Source organism: Chlorocebus sabaeus, chromosome 20, assembly GCF_047675955.1.
Source record: "Chlorocebus sabaeus isolate Y175 chromosome 20, mChlSab1.0.hap1, whole genome shotgun sequence".
Lineage (NCBI taxonomy): Eukaryota > Metazoa > Chordata > Mammalia > Primates > Cercopithecidae > Chlorocebus > Chlorocebus sabaeus.
Genome location: NC_132923.1, coordinates 106,257,723 through 106,266,139, shown reverse-complemented (window position 1 = coordinate 106,266,139; position 8,417 = coordinate 106,257,723).

Genomic DNA, 8,417 nt, shown 5'->3' with positions numbered 1-8,417 from the left:
TTCCCTTTGCTGGGAGAAGCCACGCAGCATCAGAGAGACTTCCCTTCTAGCCTCAGCTGCCCTATGTGCTGGCCGTGGGACCTCAAACAGGTTATGAGTAAACCCCATAAGCCCCCGTTTGTAAGTGGAAGGAATGGCTGAGGGGTTACCATGCCCAGGATTATGTGAGTTTAGTGGAGGCACAGAGTAGGTGGCACCGTGCTTGGCTCCCCAAACAGGAGCTGATGTTTTATTCCTCATCTGCTTAACTGTTTAAGACGGACATTCCCCCATCTTACAGATGAGGATACTGAGGCTCCAAGAGCGGAAATGACCTGCCCGAAGTCACACACATAACGACTGAACAGGATTCAAAGCATTGTTTTCAGCACCAGGCTCAGCAAATTCCCCCGAAGGACTCCCAATCAAAGAAACAACCCCTAACATTTATTGAGCACTTACGTTGTGCCTTTCTACACTCTTGAACTAACTCATTTAGTTTCACAACAACCCTAATGCGTGCGCTATGATTATTCCCAGTTTGCAGAGGCAGGAACTGAGGCCCGGAGCGCCTAAGGTTCAGTGCCCTCCCCAAGGTCACAAGGCTGGTGAGAGGCTGGGTCCGGCCCAGAATGAGGGCTGGCTGACTCCCGAACCTGGGTCCTAGCTGCAGGCTAGGAGTGAGGTCGGGTTGGGGGTAAATAATCCTGGGCGAGGCCGCCGCAGGGCCGCGCGGGGTGGGGCAGAACCCGAGCCTGGGGGTCTCACGGAGACACCTGCCCCTCCCCAGCCAGCGGATCCAGACTCCGGGATGCCTCCCACCCCTCCCCCGCCCCGGGCCGCCGCCCGCCGCCCCTCGCCGGGGTTAAGCTCCAGCTTAGCGCGTCCCAAGGGCTCCCCCGGGCGCGCCCCGGAAGCCGCAGCCGCGCATTTCATTATTGCCTTGGCCACGGCCTCAGGGCCCTTCCCGGAGTCTCTCCGTCTTCTCCTCACTCAAATATCACCTCCCCGGGGACATCTCTTCATTTCTTCCTCCCCTCCCTGCGCTCTGCGGAGCCGGGCATCGTGCCAGGCCCTGCCTCGGGCCCTGCGCTTGGCCCGGGGAGGCCTCTCAGTAAACAGGCAATTACCCCGCGCGAAGTGCGCCCTTCTGTAATAAGATTAATGAAAATAATAGCTCACATTCGTGCCATGCTTCCAGTAGTCACTGTGAAGAAAACTCTACATAAATTAACTCATGCGGACCCCCCACACCTCCCCGAGGAAGTACTCCACTGGACAGACAAGGAAACTGAGGCCCAAGGCCATGCTCTATTAAATGTCCCACGCAGGGGACATTTCTAGAGTCCTCCACGCTGAAGAGAAAAAGGACAGCTGTCATTTCGAACAACCTGTTTCATTTTTAACCTCACCACCCTCTGAGCACCATAGAAAGTTAAACCCTATTTTTCATCTATTAAATCAGGAGGGAGATATAACCAGAGTAATTACCACTCCATCTTCTCAGGAAGTGGCGGAGGGGGAAGCTGGGCCTTGAATCTGGAGCTAAACTTTCTACCAAAGCCCCATGCATGCCTCCAGGTCACAAGCCTCCGTGTGCCATGGGAGCACAGACAGGGAGGTATCAGGAGAGGCTCCCTAGAAGAGGTGATATTAGAACTGGGTCTTGAAGGATGCCTAGGAGTTGCAGAAGAGACTGCCACAGCACATGCAAAGGTCAGAAGTCCTAAGGACAAGTACTGACTATCCCTCTTAACGGCTGGGTGACTTTTACTCTCACTTAGCCTCAGTTTCTTTATCTGCCAAGTGGAAATAATCGTCCTGAGGTTGTCAAGATTGTGTGAGATTGTGGAAGTAAAAGTGCTTGGTGAGCTGTCACTGTGGGGGAGGAAGAGCGTTGCTGGAGCGCTGACCACCCACTGCCTGGAACACAGCTCTTCACGGAAATGACTCTTCTCTGCTCATGAAAAATAAGATGAGTGATATCCCTGTTCTATCAGGAAACTGAGGCCCAGCAGCCCCGTGAAATTAAAGAACTTGGCCAAGATCACACAGCAGAAACTGGAAGAGTCAGGTCGGGTGGGGTGGCTCACGCCTGTAATCCCAGCACTTTGAGAGGCTGAGGCAGGCGGATCACCTGAGGCCAGGAGTTCGAGACCAGCATTGCCAACATGGCAAAACCCCATCTCTACTAAAAATACAAAAATTAGCTAGATGTGGTGGTACAAGCCTGTAATCCCAGCTACTCAGAAGGCTGAGGCAGGAGAATCACTTGAACCTGGGAGGCAGAGGTTACATTGAGACGAGATTGTGCCACTGCACTCCAGCCTGGGCAACAGAGTGAGACTCTGTCTCAAAAAAAAAAAAAAAAAAGAAAGAAAGAAAGAAAAAGAAAAGAAAAAGAAACTGGAAGGGTCAGGATTTGAGCCAAGATTCATGTGACTTCAAAGACATGGTTTCACTGTGTCAGCTCTCATGGTGACCCCGTATACCATTGGGTTGACCCCTCACCACCTTTCCCTTGTCATTGCACACTGAAACTGTTGTTTTGCATTCTTATAAATAACCTTCAAGTAGACATCTTTGTGCACAGACTTTTTCCATAGTTTATGTTATTACCCTAGGACAGATCCTCAAATAAGATTACTGGTTCCAGAAATAGGAACATTTTTATGGCTTTCGATAATATTTTCCAGTTGCTTTCAAAGGGGTTCCCAATTCGCAGTTCCACCTGCAGCGTGTAAGAGAGACATTTCACTAGATCCTCACCAGTGACTTTTTTTTAATCCCTTAAATGTACAAGATGACAGTGGTATTGCATAGGTGTGCTGGCTTTATTATTATTATTACCAGTGAAGCTGAGTGTTTCGAAGGGCTGGAAAGAGGGTCTGTATCAGAAGTCACGGGGCCCCTGAGAGAGCCTGGAGTCAAGGTGAAGGCACTCGGGGTAGAGAGCATTCGTTTCTGGTGGAGAAAAGGAACGCATGGCCAGGACAGTCGGCCGTTGCTCTTTCTGGAGCACTCTTTCTGAGCTTCTCATGAGCTGGCCAGTCCTCATCCTTCAGCTCTCAGCTCAAATCAAACGTCAGCTCCCAAGAGAGGCCCCCGACCCGCGCCGTCTAAAGGGGCCACCTACCAGGCTCTCTCTGAGTCATTATCTTCAGAGCACTCAGCATACCTGACGTGCTTATTCATTCATTTCCTGGCCTGTTTTCTGCCTCTGCCACTAGAACGCGAGCCCTTGAGAGCAGGGATCTTTCTGCTTCAACTTCTAATGAATTTCCAGTGCCTAGGACAACGCTTTTCATTAATTAATTAAGTGTTTCCATTTGTGGGTCATCTAGCCAGCCAGCAGTGCTGTTGCTGTGTGCATCACATTCCAGAGGCGGAACAGGCCTCTTTTCCTGCATCCTCAGATCTGCCTCCAACACCACTTACCCAGGGCACGTGTGCACATAGCTGACGCTCACGAAGTTTAGGGCCACGAAAAGTCTTTACACCATCAGAGCTCTCAGCCCGCCTTCCCCACATTCAGGGCTCTACTTCCTTAGAACTCAACCTCCGTCTCCTCTCTCACCAACCTCTGGAGACCCACAAAATATTCCTGCTCCACCAAAGTCCACCCACTCCAGGTCTCCTGTGGAGCCGTAGCTCCGGAAAACCTGCAAAGGCTCCGGAATACCCATTGTCCCCCTCGTCTCCCACTGGGTTCTGTGCAGCAAAGGAAGTTGTGTAGAATTTCATCTCCCTGAGACATGAATTACACCACCACCCCCCATCCCCTGCCTTAGAAGCAGAGTGGGAAGTGGAACAGACTGTTTTGGTTTTTAATAATACATTTTTTTCTCTCTATTCTCAAACCATGTCAGTCTACAGTAACCATCCCATAGTAGTATTTCTCCCTTGGCAACTCCAAGGAGTCTCTTGGGTACACAGAAGCTGTCTCTCTGGTTTCGAATGGCAGGTGCGACCTTCCTTCTTGTCAGTTCCCCCGTGGGCAAGGCCCCAGTGACTTGCTGGAAGCCACTGGGGAGGCTCTGCTGCCAATGCCACCAAAATCACCAGCTGGTACTTCCTTGGGTGAGCGTGAGTTGGGATGACAGCCTCCTCAGGGGCCCCAGGGAAAGGAGTTCTGTTGGGTTCAAATGAGTTTCCATATTCCAAAGGAGAAATGACTGTTACTTTTAAAAAACAGATTGACCCGGATGAGTGGTTAAAATTGCAAGGCAAAGCGAAGAAGTGATTCGGCGCTAATGAGTATTGATTACAGAGAGGAAGCTGGTTAATTGAGTGAGTTGGTAAGTTGGTTGCCAAGGTAACATCTCACTTGGAATAACATCATCCTCACAGTGGGCACATACTGCATCTGGGTAGAGACCAGACTGAGAAGATGAAACATCCAAATGTTGGAAAGTACTTGAGAAAGGAAGTTTAAAGTCTTTCCTGACATAGCCAAGGCTATTTTCCTTCTACCAAGAAGATATACACACATGAGCCTGAGAACAGAACCTCTCTCTGCGCTCCATCCATCGTGCATAGATGCAGGGGAGAAAGCTGGGGCACCGCTCTGTGGTCAGTGAGCTAGCAGCCCATCACCTTTCCACCGGCTAGAAATGGTGGGCGTGAGACGAAGGAACCATTTTCCTGAGGTTTAAACGAAAAGCCGAGCTTTATTTGCATAGACAGTAATAACAGTTGAGCTTAGAAGAAAATGGACAGTGTCTGCCGAAGGTTTGTATTTCTTTACATTTTGCTCTATATTTGACCATATTAAATGTTGGAATAGGCTACTAGAAAGATCAGAGCAAAACTGATGTCCCCATCTGGTAAATATTCAGAACTTTAAATCATGTGGTTTCTTTACTAACTTTGCTATTTTTGTCTTATTGATAGAGCCTCAGCCTTCCTCCATCCTCATTTCCTCAATTATCTTTACCCTATTATATTCATATAATTTGGCAAGCCACCGCAAATTCTTTTTGGAATGAAATGAGACTGTAAGTAATTCTGAAACGTCTAAAAGGTGTTGTAATAACAAGTAAATTTTTAATAGAGAAATTGAAGAGACCAAGTCTGTTTGTTTGTTTGTTTGTTAGAGTCTCGCTCTATCACCCAGGCTGGAGTGCAGTGGCACAATCTTGGCTCACTGCAACTTCCGCCTCCTGGGTTCAAGCAATTCTCCTGCTTCAGCCACCAAAGTAGCTGGGATTACAGGCACGCGCCACCAAGCCGGACTAATTTTATTTTTTATTTTTAGTAGAGACGGGGTTTCACCATGTCAGCCAGGCTGGTCTCGAACGCCTGACCTCAAGTGATTTGCCCGCCTTGGTCTCCCAAAGTGCTGGGATTACAGGCATAAGCCACCATGCCTGGCCCCAAGTCTTGAGGTTTATATCTTACCTTTTAGTTATGCCCTACCTGGAGCAGGTATTCCTGATACACCTATTAATAGTGTTCACTTGATTGCAATGAATAAACCCCAGAATCAATATCTAAAAAGATATCTCTATCTGCAACTACCAAGGGAGTGAAACTGTCACAAAGCCTGTAAAAAGTTGAGAGGTTGTTTTTCTGAATGGGTGGCATCTGCTTATAGCCTCCGTGGGATGGTTAACAAAAAATAGCTGGGCTCTATCTGCGTGAATTGACATGGATGAGGTGTGATTTAATTATGACCATCAAAATCATGCTGGATTATCACACATCGGGCCGTGAGCAGCTGTCCTCCATTTCCTCTGAGGACAGCAAAAGACAGGAAAGCAACCAGCAGCAGCTCTGTGTCAGAATTCTTAATGCACAGACAACAGTTGAAATAACTTCACTAGTTTTTATGGTTGCACAACAAACTTAGCACCTTGGTGGCCAAAATTCCAGGTATTTCTCTATGCACACACACAGACAGATGTTTTTTCTAATAAAATTGAGTTATATTGTGCCTTTTTGAAACTTGCTTTTTTATTTACTTAATATGTCACAAATATCCACACCAATAAGTTACCTTCTTCATCATTTTAAAGGCTATCTAGAAATCCATTCCATGAATAGACCATCTTTTATTTATTCAAGTATCTTTGTACATCTAGGTAGGGGGGTTTTGTTTGTTGGCCTTTTTTTAGGGTTTTTTGGGGGAGGCATGCTATTATAAACTCCAAAGCATCTTTGCAATTATATCGTTGGCACATCCATGATTATTTCCTTTGAATAAATTCTAAGAAGAGAAATTTCCGGGTCAATTTGTATGCAAATTGTAAAGCTTTTCATAGATATTTCCAAATTGCGGAAAATTTCTAAAATCCAATTTACGTCTAGAAACCATTTTTTCAAGATAATTATTTTAAGTAGACATAGAGAAAAATCAGAAAATAATATGAGCAAAAGTATAGTCAAAGTCACTCGCAGTCTCACTGCCCAGATAGGACGTCTGCTACAACCACCTCTCCCTGTGTCTATGTCTCTGTCTCTCCCTCGCCCTTTCTTGCTCTCAAGTTCTTTTTGTCTCTCTCTGACTCTGTCTGTCTCTCTTGTTTCTCTAGCTCTCTGTGTCTCTGTCTGTCTCTTTCCCTGTCTTTCTCTCCTGTATCATCTATCTTTTATTTTATTTTATTTTTTGAGATAGAGTCTTGCTCTGTCGCCCAGCCTGGAGTGCAGTGGCGTGATCTTGGCTCACTGCAACCTCTGCCTCCCAGATTCAAGCAATTATCCTGCCTCAGCCTCCCGAGTAGCTGAGATTACAGGCGCCTGCCACCACGCCCGGCTAATTTTTGTATTTTTAGTACAGACAGAGTTTCACCATGTTGGCCATTCTAGTCTCGAACTCCTGACCTCAGGTGATCCACCCGCCTTGGCCTCCCAAAGTGCTGGGATTATAGGTGTGAGCCACTGCCCCTGGCCTCCATATCTATCTTTCTTGTTCTTGTTCTCTGACTTGCTCTGTCTCTGTCCCTACCTGCTCACCTCCGCCTTGTTTTCCTCTTTCTCTGTCTCACTTTTTCTGTCTCTGCCTCTGTCTCTCTCTTTCAACAAAACTAGGGTCACTCTTCACATGGAGTTTCATAGCCTGGGCAGCACTAATAATCTCACACTTGGACAGAACCTGGGGACTGGCAGGGCATATTTCACATGTTATTATCACCCTTTCCCAGGTGAGACCCTGAGGCTCCAGGCAGCCAGTTGTTGTTCCTTGCCCAAGGCCCACAGCTCATAAGTGTCTCCAAGTCCAGGACATTCAAAGCTCCAAGCTGTTCCACTCACCTTCAGAGACATACCCATGCCCCTGATGCACCTGCATGGACCCACAGTGCTGCTTCCCTTGGGGACCATGTGGTTACAAGGTCAGTCAGGCAGCTCGACTAAGACAAGGGCTTGGCATAAGCCCCCAGGCTGTCTCCAGGAAGCCCAGAGTCCTACCAGGATGAGGATGGGGACAGGGAAGGAAGCTGCCTCTTGACTCCCATTCTGGGCCACAGCCTGCATCCACTTCCGCCTGTCCCCAAATGTCTGCTGCTTTCATCTCTCCCCCCATTCACCTGCTTCCTGCATATTGCTTACCATCCAAATCCCACACCCCATCACCTCTACTCCCCTCTTCTCTCTTCTCCCTCTTTATGGGGAACTCATCTGTCAGGCCTTGGCCTTCACCCTCAGTCCAGTGGGACTGCTCCTCCTTGGACCCCTCGAAGCACCCTCTTCTGACCCCTGGCCTAATGTCCCCACACAGGTTCTAATGGCCAAACTGGCAAAGTTCCTGCTATTGCCATCGCCTCCAAGGCTAGTACTCCTGGACTCAGGGTGGGCTCCGGGTGCCTGAAGCATGGCCCACACCAGAAAAAGGTAAGCACAGGTGTGTTCTTGGCTCCAACAGCCCTCCTCCTCTCCTCTCCTTTCTTCTCCTTTCCTTTTCCTGTTTTCTCTTCCCACCTCCTCTTCCCACTTCTCCTTTCCCTTCCTCTTATCCTCCCATCTCTGTCTACACTTCCTCCTTTGATCTCACCAACCCCATGGCTTTAGTTATCATGTCTACACCATCAATATCCAAATTTGTATCTACAGTCCAGACCTCTTCCTTGAACTCCAGACCTGAGTGTCTCCACTCAGCTGTCTCCCAGGCATCTCAGACATAACACATCCCAAAACAAGCTCTGGATCTTTCCCCCTGAAAAAGCCAGTTGTCTAGCATCCCACCCGCAGCACCACCTGAGTCTCTCCAGCCCAGTTAGCATTATCATCACCCACCTGGTTGCCCAAGGCAGAAACGAGGAGCTATAATTTCTGACTTCTTGTTTCCCACCCGCTACTTGCAAGTCCCTCAGCAAAGTCTGTCTACTCTATGTCCAAACCAGTCAAGCTCAGCAGCTTCCCTCCCCGGCCATGGCCAGCACCATCTCCAACCAGGACGACTGCATGTCCCCCTGGATCCGTCAGGCCCCTCTGCTACCCAC